At 37.1% G+C, this 10,188-nt stretch overlaps 1 protein-coding gene and 1 pseudogene across 1 annotated transcript in view; both read right to left on the bottom strand.

Moving 5' to 3' along the window:
* PDE6D (phosphodiesterase 6D) overlaps positions 1 to 10,188 on the bottom strand; it is a 37,837-nt gene that overhangs the window by 17,438 nt on the left and 10,211 nt on the right. The gene's annotated exons all lie outside the window — the stretch shown is intronic.
* On the bottom strand, positions 4,430 to 4,548 carry LOC112475434 (annotated as a pseudogene).

The following is a 10,188-nucleotide window of genomic DNA, read 5'->3' as shown; positions in this document are numbered from 1 at the left end:
GAGTTGAGGACAGAGATCAAAAGAGACTAGTTTATTCAAATTGTTTTAAGTTTTTACAAGGAGAATGTATTTATGTATTACTTGAGTTAATTAAATTTAATTTTAAAAGTATTTCAGAAAGCAAATACATAGAACACCTACTATACCTCAAAGTCATCATAAAAAAAGTTAAGCCAAATATTTATAATACGACAAGCAAAGGGACAAGGTTTTTACCATATAAAGAGCGCTTATATAAGAAAAAGATAAACCGCCTTAAAAGAACACTAAGCAAAACATGGGGGAAATGCAAATGTTCACCTGTCAGACGGTGCCCCTGGGCCCGGCCCCCAGAGTAGGTGAGGGAGAACACTGCCCCTGCCCTCCACCCCCCAGGGTTCCCAGGGAACTCGCCTCCACGGGTGGCGGGCTGGGTTTCAGTGAGGGAGGCAGAGAGGAGGGAGGCTCAGTGAAGAGCTCCAGGAGGAAAGGGATTTTGTTTAGAAGGAAAAAGGGCTTTTAGACAGGGTGGTGCTGGGGAGAACAGTGTGGAGTGTGAAGCAGGGGAAGGGGGGGCAGACCACCAGGAAGGGCTGCTGCCGGGAGGAGCCTGCATTTCAGGAGGTACAGGAAGTTTACAGAAATGAGAGTTATGGAGTCATTTATAGCCTATTCTCAAGGTTTTTCCAGCTTTGACAAAATTATTTTGGTGCCAGAACTGTCAGAGGGCTGTGTCTCTTCCAGCATTGCCCTTCATGACCTCCTCCCACCTCCCTTTCTGGTCAGTCACCAAGCCCTGCTATTTCTTCCACTGAAATGCATTTCCACGTTTTTTTTTCCTTCAATCTACTCTGCACACTACTGCCAGACTATTGTTTCTAAAATATCACTTGGATTGTGTCACCTCCCAGCTCAAAAACCTTTCAGTGCTTTCTACTGTCACTGGATCAAGTGTAGACACATGCCCTTCACTTCAAAAACCACCTGCTCCAGCCAAAGTGGTTCAATCACTGACCTTTCCCTATATGTGACACCCTTCCTTGAAACTTTTTTTTAATGCTTTTCCTAAGTCTGGTTTCCCATAGGAAACACCCTTTCCTTTTTACAGCTCTTTATGCTAGCATCCTTTCACGTTCAGTTTAAGTCCGTCTCCTCCCACCAGTATCCAAAGTGGTTAAAGCACAGGCGTGGAGTCTCACAGCCCTGGTTATAATCACGGCTCTGCTATTTAATAGTTGCGTACCTTGGGCTTAGTTTGCTTTGACTCAAAAACGTAATAAATGCTTATATGATTTTTGCGAAGGTTCAGTGAGAGTTAACGTATGTAAAACTATAAAGTGCCTGGAACATAGTGACTACTCCCTAGATTACTGTTAATATTATTGTCCAAACCACTCTTTTCTCTTGGCATAAATTCTTTCTTACAAGCTGGTAATAGCTTGTGTGTATTGTTACTTTATCTCTTACATTTAAACTTTTTATATTTAGGTCTTGTTTCCTCATACTTTATCTCATTAACACAGGGTGTGCCAAGCCCTGTATAAGGTATACTACACACACAAAATTCATAAGTTAGGTATCATTACCTCTATTACCTCACTTCTTGGGTGGGAAAATTAAGTTTTGGAGGTATTAAAACCCTTACCTAATAATATTAAGCAGCTACTAAATAGTGGCATGAAGAATCAGGTGATTTTTTTATTGATTTTTTACGATTGAAAACTGCCTGTGAATGATCACTGGGCAGTCTTAATGAACCAGTTCTATTGCTCTCCCCTTACGTGGAGATTGTCCTCAGGGAGAACTGATCACTGTCACTAGATCTGGCTTCAACATCACTTCCAAACAGCCTGAGCCTGTGCTTTCCTCCAGGGACTGTCATGACCCTTGACTTTCAGAAAGAAAGCATACTAGAAGCTCCATGTTTTGTTATAAGAAGAGGGGGAAGATCATTTCCAGAGTAAGAAATCATGCCATCAGGTATCAAGAACAAAAACCAGGTTTCCATCAGCAAAAAGCATCTTTTATCTTCCTTTAGTTTTCTGAGGGGGAAAAAAAGAGTCTCTTAATAGAACAAACCTTCTGAGCACAAAAGAGGCCAACTTTTCCCAAAGGAAACATTTAAAAGAGCGTGAGTCTTAAGAGTCAGAAAGACAAAATCCTAAAGGGCGTGGGAAGGACAGACTCCATTCCATTTTATCCTTTACTCTTTATTACATGAGAGTACAACTATATACAACTGAAACTTTTTTTTTGTAAAATTAAAGGAACATAAAAATGAACCATTATATTAACTGATACCGCAATTATGTTTTCAAACTGATTTCCAGTGGAATCATCACACATTAGGCCTCTCTAGGAGTCTATAATTTCCAGACTGTGAAAAATCATGGCCTTTGTGCTAAACCTGCAAATTTTATGTTGCTAACTCTCAAACTGTTTTGGCTGATAAACTTTAAAAAAAACTCCTCCAAAACAGCCAAACAAGAGAAACCTACAGGTATAAAACGAAAAACAATAATGAAAACTTCTCATGTCCAGGAAAGTTAAAAGCTTAAAGGGTAAAAACAAAAGGTTCATCTACTTAGGAAATAAACATGCCTCCCCTGCTCTACTGCCTCTAACCACCTGGGATACTTTAGAGGTCAGAAGCAGTGGAATATGCACCCCCAGCGCTAGGGGACACCCTGCAGCCTGCCTTTGGAAATCGTAGATCTGATAAGGGAATTGTACCCAGAATATACAAAGAACTCTTACAACTCAATAATAAGACAATCCAATTTAAAAAATGGGAAACAATCTGAGACATTTCTCTAAAGACATATAAATGGCCAATAAACACATGAAAGATGCTCAAATCGTTAGTCATCAGGGAAATGCAAAACCACAATGCAGTACCACTTTACACCCTCTAGGATGGGTATTATTAAAAAGAGACAATAAAGTGCTGATGGGCATGAAGAAAAATTGGAACCCTCATACGTGGCTGGTGGAAATGGAAAACGGTGCCGCTACTTTGGAAGAGTCTAGCAGCTCCTCAGAAGGTTAAACACTGAGTGACCACAGGGCCCAGCTATTCCACTCCCAGGTTATGCCCAAGAGAAATGAAAACATGTTCACACAAAAACTTGTATGTGAATGTTCATAGCGGCATTACTCATAATATCTCAAAAAGTGGAAGCAACCCAAATGTTCATCAGCGGATGAATAGATAAATAAAATGTGGTATATCCACACAATGGACTATTTATTATTTGAAATTAAAAAGGCATTAGGTACTGATATATGTTACAACAGAGAAACCTTGAAAACACTATCCTAAGTGAAAGAAGCCAGTCACAAAAGATCACTTATTCCATTGGTCCATTCGTATGAAATATCCAGAATAGGCACATCTGTAGAGACAGAAAGTAGATTAACGGTCTCCCATGGCTGGGGTGGAAGGGTAGGGAAAATGGGGCATGACTGCTAATGGGTACAGGATTTCTTTTTGAGATGGTGAAATGTTCTAAAAGATTGAGTTGATGGTTACACAACATGGTGAATACACTAAAAACCACTGAACTGTACATTGTAAATGGGTGAATTGTATAGTAGGGTGGATTATATCTCAATAAAATTGTTGTATAAATATTTAAAAAAGAATTATAGTGCTATCAAGGCCTTTGAAATTAACAAAAGGGTCATACAATATTTCAAAAAGCAAAAATTCAATAAAGAATCAGAGAGACACTTAGTAAGCTTGTGAAAAAGGGGTCTGTAGGAATACAAAGAATCTAGCACTAAGATGAAATATATTCTTGGCCTAAATCTACTCCGAAAAATAAAAAACAAAAACACATTATATGTCAACTATATCTCAATAAAACTTGAAAAAAACACTAGGGAGAATCTAACACAATCTGTTCCACCTTTTTTTTTTGCAGTTTTATTTTATAAATGACAAAAATATGTCTGGTCTGCACATGAACTCCGTAGATGTATCAAAAGCTTAATAGCAGTTATTTCTCAAAAGCTTAATAGTAGTTATATACCTTCCACCTTAATGTTTTCTAAACCAGTGATTTAATGATAAAAAAATATATAGAATTAGACTATCAAACCTACTAAGGCCAGCATTGAAACCCATTATTCATTTGCATAGCACCTTAAAGTTTATAAATCAGTTTTATATATACTATCTCTGCTGATCCAGATAGATGAAGCAGGTATCATCTCCATTTTAAAGAACAGCCTCAGAGACGTTAACAGGCTTATTTAAAGCCTCAAAGCTAGTGAAAAGTAGAGATAGATTAGAACCCAGATGTTGCTCTACTAAGCCACCTTCTAAGTTTTTAAAGAAATCACTCTTGTATAGAATATTCTTTCATTTTACTACAATTTTTTTCTTTTACATATACTTTTTGAAACAATTTTTATTTATTTATTTTTATTTATTTTATTTTATTAACGCCTACAGCACCCGGTATTCCTAGGTGGTCTCTCATCCAAGTGCTAACCAGGCCTGACCCTGCTTAGCTTCCAAGATCAACTGAGATCTGGCACATTAAGGGTGGCATGGCCGTAGACTGAAATAATTTTTAAATAGTAATTTGGTACATATTGAAACATAGTTTAATATATAGTATAATACATATTTTACATTAATCTCATATATTTCATTTTTTAAAAATAAAAAAACTGTTACTCGGGATGAACATATTCCAAACTGACTATCACAACTTTTTGACTAATGTTTAAGAAGTCAAAATAATGCTTTAAGGCAATAACTTTGCTAAGCACCCAAAAATCAAAGATGTGTCTCATCTATTTAATTTACCTAATATATTAACATCGGTGGCCAGATATTCTTTCTTAATTTGTGCTTTTGTATCTTACTTAAGAGTTAAGGCACTATGATGACAGAGTATCAAAACACAGTATCATTCTGAACAGAAATAAATGTGGTCTAAAAATTTAACCCCAAAATTTTGATGGAATTTTACATAGAAGTTTTCATAATTATGTTCTTTCCAGAATGTCCATAATAGTCATCTACTTTACAGTTTTTAAACACTGGTGTTAAGTAATGATCAACTTAAAATTGATTAAAAAAAAAAAAAGAGAAAAAGAAAGAAAGAAAAAGAAAAAAAAAGAAAAAAGAAAAAAAATCAAGTTAACCCAGATCTAGATATGACCTAAGGGTTTTGAATTATAACAAGGCTGAATTGCACATTTCATTTATCCAACATTTACTAAATATTTTTGAGTGTTAACCTCAGGGCTAAGATATACTATGATTAATAAGACATGATCCCTGTGCATGTTCCTTGGAGTTCTCCCCCAGGTAGGGAAAACCACCAAGTAAAAGAATAATTACAATGCAATGTGAGAAGGACTATCTGTAATGAAGACTTGTACAAAGTACCATCTTCGGCTTGCTAGTGATCTGGTCTTGTGAGATAAGATAAGTATCGGTGTCTAAAACATGCCTCCAAAGCTGAATATACACTCACAAACCTGTATCACCTTTCAGTTCTGTACTATACCCAGGTGTCTTGTCCCTTCCTGTTTTGCATATCCAGACAAGATAGTCAGGGTCGATAGCACTACCGTCTCAGGTTAAGGCGCAAACTCAGATCAAACACTACTCAAAGGGAACACGCATCCCTAGTCAACATGTACAGCTTCTGAAGTCTTCAGGTTGTGAAGCACCTGGGAATTTTTCTCCTCAGAAAAAATGCTAAATTTAAAAGCTCTGTTAGTCAGAACTACAATTCTGTGAATAAAATATTAAGCCTATTTCTCTGAAACTAAAAACACCACACGTCTCAATCTTTTATATACAGATTCTGGTAAAGAAAAGGTTAAATGAGGTAAAAAGATGACAAATTGAACTTTTCTCCTGCAGAGTAAGCTACTATGCATCTTCAGAAAGGTTCTCCAGCTGCAGAATGTATCTTCTTTCTTCTCATTGTGAAGAGACCATTAGCAAAATTATTCTCTTCCTATATAATGCAACTTGATTGGGTTAAGGACAGAAGAATTTTATAGGCAGATCATTTTTTTTTCTTTTGAAGTCGTAGAACTGGTATTTATTCCGAGGTTTGGGAAAGGGGATGAACTTGACTTTCTTTGATTACAACAAAGCTTGGTCAGCTATACACCACTGAGGTTCTCTAAAGATTTTCTGGCTTTCCATGTCATAATGTACATAATTTGATTAACTTGATTGATGCAGAGGAAACTCAAACTGTAAGAGATATTAGTTGTCCTAAAGCACAATTCCAACTAAACCAAAAGGATTTGGAGAGGAAGTTTAGAAATATAAGTCCCTCCAATAGGAAACATAGGTTGCAATCTAAACATCATTAAGAATTCCCTGTGGTGCAGCATCTTCTGGGACGGTAAAGTGAAACTCTATGTGTTAGGTTTAAGAGCTCAAAGAAATGCTGGTACTTGACTGACGATAGTTGCAAAAGCCTCTGAGAAGGTCTGGTCTGATCTCACTTTAGTTTCGACATCTCCATCTAAACATCTCCCCTTCTGTGGACGAGGAAAGCTTCCAAACACTAAAAATCTCCAAGAGTTAACTGGCCAGTCTCTCAAAGACCCCAGTCAGCATGTAAACATACTTTTTAAGGTGAAAATCCAGTCATCCTAGGTCAGGATCACTTTAAACAATATAAAAGTAAATGATATTTAATGTTATCAGAAAATATTTGTAATCTACTGATATATGAAAAAGATTAAAATTAAAAAGCAGTTTATAAAACATATAGAACATGATTCCTTTTATTAAAAAGCATATATACACATATGAAGATTCTTTACCAAAAGAATTCATGACTATTATAGAAAGTTTAGAAAATAGAGGACAAAAAAACAAGAAATAGCTACAATCCTATAATCTGGAGATTGCCATTTAATATTTTGGTGTCTATATTTGTCTTGCACTGATTTACATATAATGATATTCTAAGAAACTAGGGCAAATAATAAGGTTCATGCACAAGAGTGGTTCTCAGCTTTGGCTGCATATTAGAATCACCTGGGGACTGTTTAAAACTCCCAATGCCTGGACCACCCCCAGACCGATTAAATCACAATCTCTGGAGATAGAACCCAGGCATCAGTATTTTTCAAAGTTCTCCAGGTGATTATACTGAACAGCTAGGACTGAGAACACTACTTGAGCAAAACATGATTTATAGCAGTGTTTTCTTAAACTTTTATGTGCATGCAGGTCACGTGGGGATCTTATCAACATATAGATTCTGGCTGAGTAGGTCTGGGGTAGAGCCCGGGATCCTATATTTCTGATGAGCTCGTAGGTGATGCCCATGTTACTGGCCCAGGGGTGAGACTGAGTAGCTTTTAGGCTTCTGGGAAAGAAAATACTTTTAAAGAATGAAAAGAAAAAATTATAGACATTGAAGACCATATTCTACACCACCAGACAGGAAGGGTTGGTCTACAGGAAAGGCTGGAAATATTGTTCATCTTTACCCTGGCCTTATACTGTCTGCAATTAAATGAAAAAGAATTGATACTGGGAGTTAAAAGATGTTTGTAGGAAATAAGATTTTAAGGAACTGAAAGTTTGAAATCACAATACACTTTTCAGGGGAAAACAGTCATTTGAGCTTAAATATTTTATACGCACAGAGGAGGGCAAGAAAGCATGGGGCAGAAGAGAGGTGGGCAGTGAGAGAAAAAGATCAAATGTTTACAACACTGATATGGAAAAACTGAAACCCTTGGCTACAGTGCTGGAAAAGGATAGAGAAACACTCTAAGGGGACCTGTAGAATTTATTTCTCTGCTGAAGACATGTTTGGGATCTAGCACGGCTAACAAACTGAAGTTGGTGCAGATTAATAACCACCTTCCAGCTCCCTCCTGGGAACACGGAAGAGACCCCAGGAGTACACGTCTCCCCTGGCAGTGCTTTAGGAGCCAACAACAAACAATGGACTATTTGCCCAAATGCTTCTCTCTGTGTTCAGAGAGAATAAGAAGCTCAAACATGGGGTTTCTTTGCAGCTTCTTGGCAATACCCTTCTTCAAATTTCTAAACTTCAAGAGATATATGATGAAAAAAAAAAAAAAGAAATAAAAAGATATTTTTTCCCCTGAGGGCTTTCCCATGGAAATTGGAAATGTTTAGCATATGTTTTAGAGTGACAAATTAAATATTTAACATAAAAATATTCATAAGTCACCATCAGAATTTTATTCCTCCAAAATAATTTCTAAAAGCAATAAAATAGGAAAACTTTCATATAAAATTACCTGGAGTGATTATATGAATCAGCTGGTATGCTTTACGGGACATTCCTTATCAAATGGGCCATATCTAAGTAAATTTCTATTTAAATGAACAGAAGAAACTAAAGGGGAAGACTTTACTAAGAAATGGAAAGAATTCTGTTGTCAGATGATTCATGTGACACATCTCTTGGGTGTAAAAACCTTTGGCAGAAACACACATAATCATGACAATACCACTGATCTTTCTATTCAGCACTTATCTACTGTATGATGATGGCTAATATGTACTGAGTGCCAGATATTGGCTAAGTGCTAAGTCCATATCTTAATCTTCATAACCCTATGAAATAGGCATTATTATTATAGCTCTTATATGGATGAGGAATCTGTGGTTTAGAGATGGTAAGCATCTTGCTCAAAGGTCACAAAGCCATAAGTCATAAAGTTGGTTTGTGACTGCCTGATTTAAACATCCATTCTCTTAACATTCATATGATATGATCAGCTATCCTGTATGCCTAGTCTGTACCGGGGAGAGACCGGGAGATAGAAGATGAATAAATCATGATCCCTGAGCTCATGGTATAGAGCAGTCCAGTCCCTCCAGGACATGAGGCTAGAAAGGCACTTCCAAATACTGCAGGATAAAGGATGCCTTTTGGTGCTGTGGAATGTCAGCTCAGATTATGCTGCTAGTGGATTGCACTGGTCAGAACTCATTTACTTTTGGGGTTCCTGATTCTTGGTTTTTAATTACATATCCTTGATGGGTAAAAGACATATTTATAAAGAGGACATGATACATGACTAGAAACACTATTTTCTAGGTTAGGCAAGCTTTCCAGAAATTACTGAACCACATCAAACTACATAAAATCAATAAAGCCACAACAATGACGAGGTAACAGATCTAGTACCAGTTGAGGAGTTGGTCTTTTCTACACTTGAATGGTAAGTAGTGTTGCCATTTGACGATTGGTCCAGTCAGGACTGGGAGAACAGAAATCAGTCCAAAACTCAGGTTCTAGTCTGTCTTCCGAGTTTCTCTAAAATCTCCAAAGGCTAAGGGAAACCCCATTGATTGTATTAGCCTAATACTGGCTATAAAGGTCAAAAATTCTTAATCTATGGTTCATTACCAATGCAGACAAAGTCCTGACTCTTACATTTATCAGAGTTAGTTTCTTAACAGTCTTGTTTAACTCGATACTTGCAGACAGTATAAGGCCAGGAAAAAAGTGGACAGTATTTCCAGCCTTTCCTGGCATCTGGCTACGTTTATCGCTTAAAGCTAGTCTTCAAAAAAAGAGGAGACAGTGAAAGAACTAATACTTGAGTACCTAAATTCAATACATATGCCAAGCACTAAACTAAGAGCCCCTCTTTTCTATTTTTAAGCTTATCTCATTTAATACTGACCCCCACATGAAACAGTGGTGCTCTCAGAAGCTGAATACCTTTCCCAGGAACTCAGAGCTAGTAAAATAACATAGCTAGAGGCCTGTGCACGCTACATACTCTTGAAAAGAGAGTGGCTTCAGGCAGCTGCAGGGTCCTGAGTATCTTTGTGAGGACAGGCCTCCAGTGCTAGAAGAGCTGAAGGAACTGATGAGAGGCAGGCAGACACCCAAATATACTATGAAAAGGTGGTTTTTTTTGCCCTTCCTAACAGCGTTCTCTTGGGTTATGGTAGTAGAGAACGAGGACGATGTATTGAGTTATTGATGCTGCACTGATCTACAATGAACACAAAATTCTATTTATGAAAATAAGACTGCTCTATTACAACTTGCATTCAATATTAGTTAAGTATACATATTTCAAGATAATTTTCAAATGCAGCTATGTGTTTGAATATTAAAAAGTAGACCACCTGCTTTTCTATCCCCTGAATGACACCATGAATCCCTCTTATTTGAAGGGGATTCAGGGTCTTATAATTTGCTTTTAAGAACT

Source organism: Pteropus alecto, unplaced genomic scaffold, assembly GCF_000325575.1.
Source record: "Pteropus alecto unplaced genomic scaffold, ASM32557v1 scaffold110, whole genome shotgun sequence".
NCBI lineage: Eukaryota > Metazoa > Chordata > Mammalia > Chiroptera > Pteropodidae > Pteropus > Pteropus alecto.
This window is presented reverse-complemented; position numbering and strand designations above follow the sequence as displayed.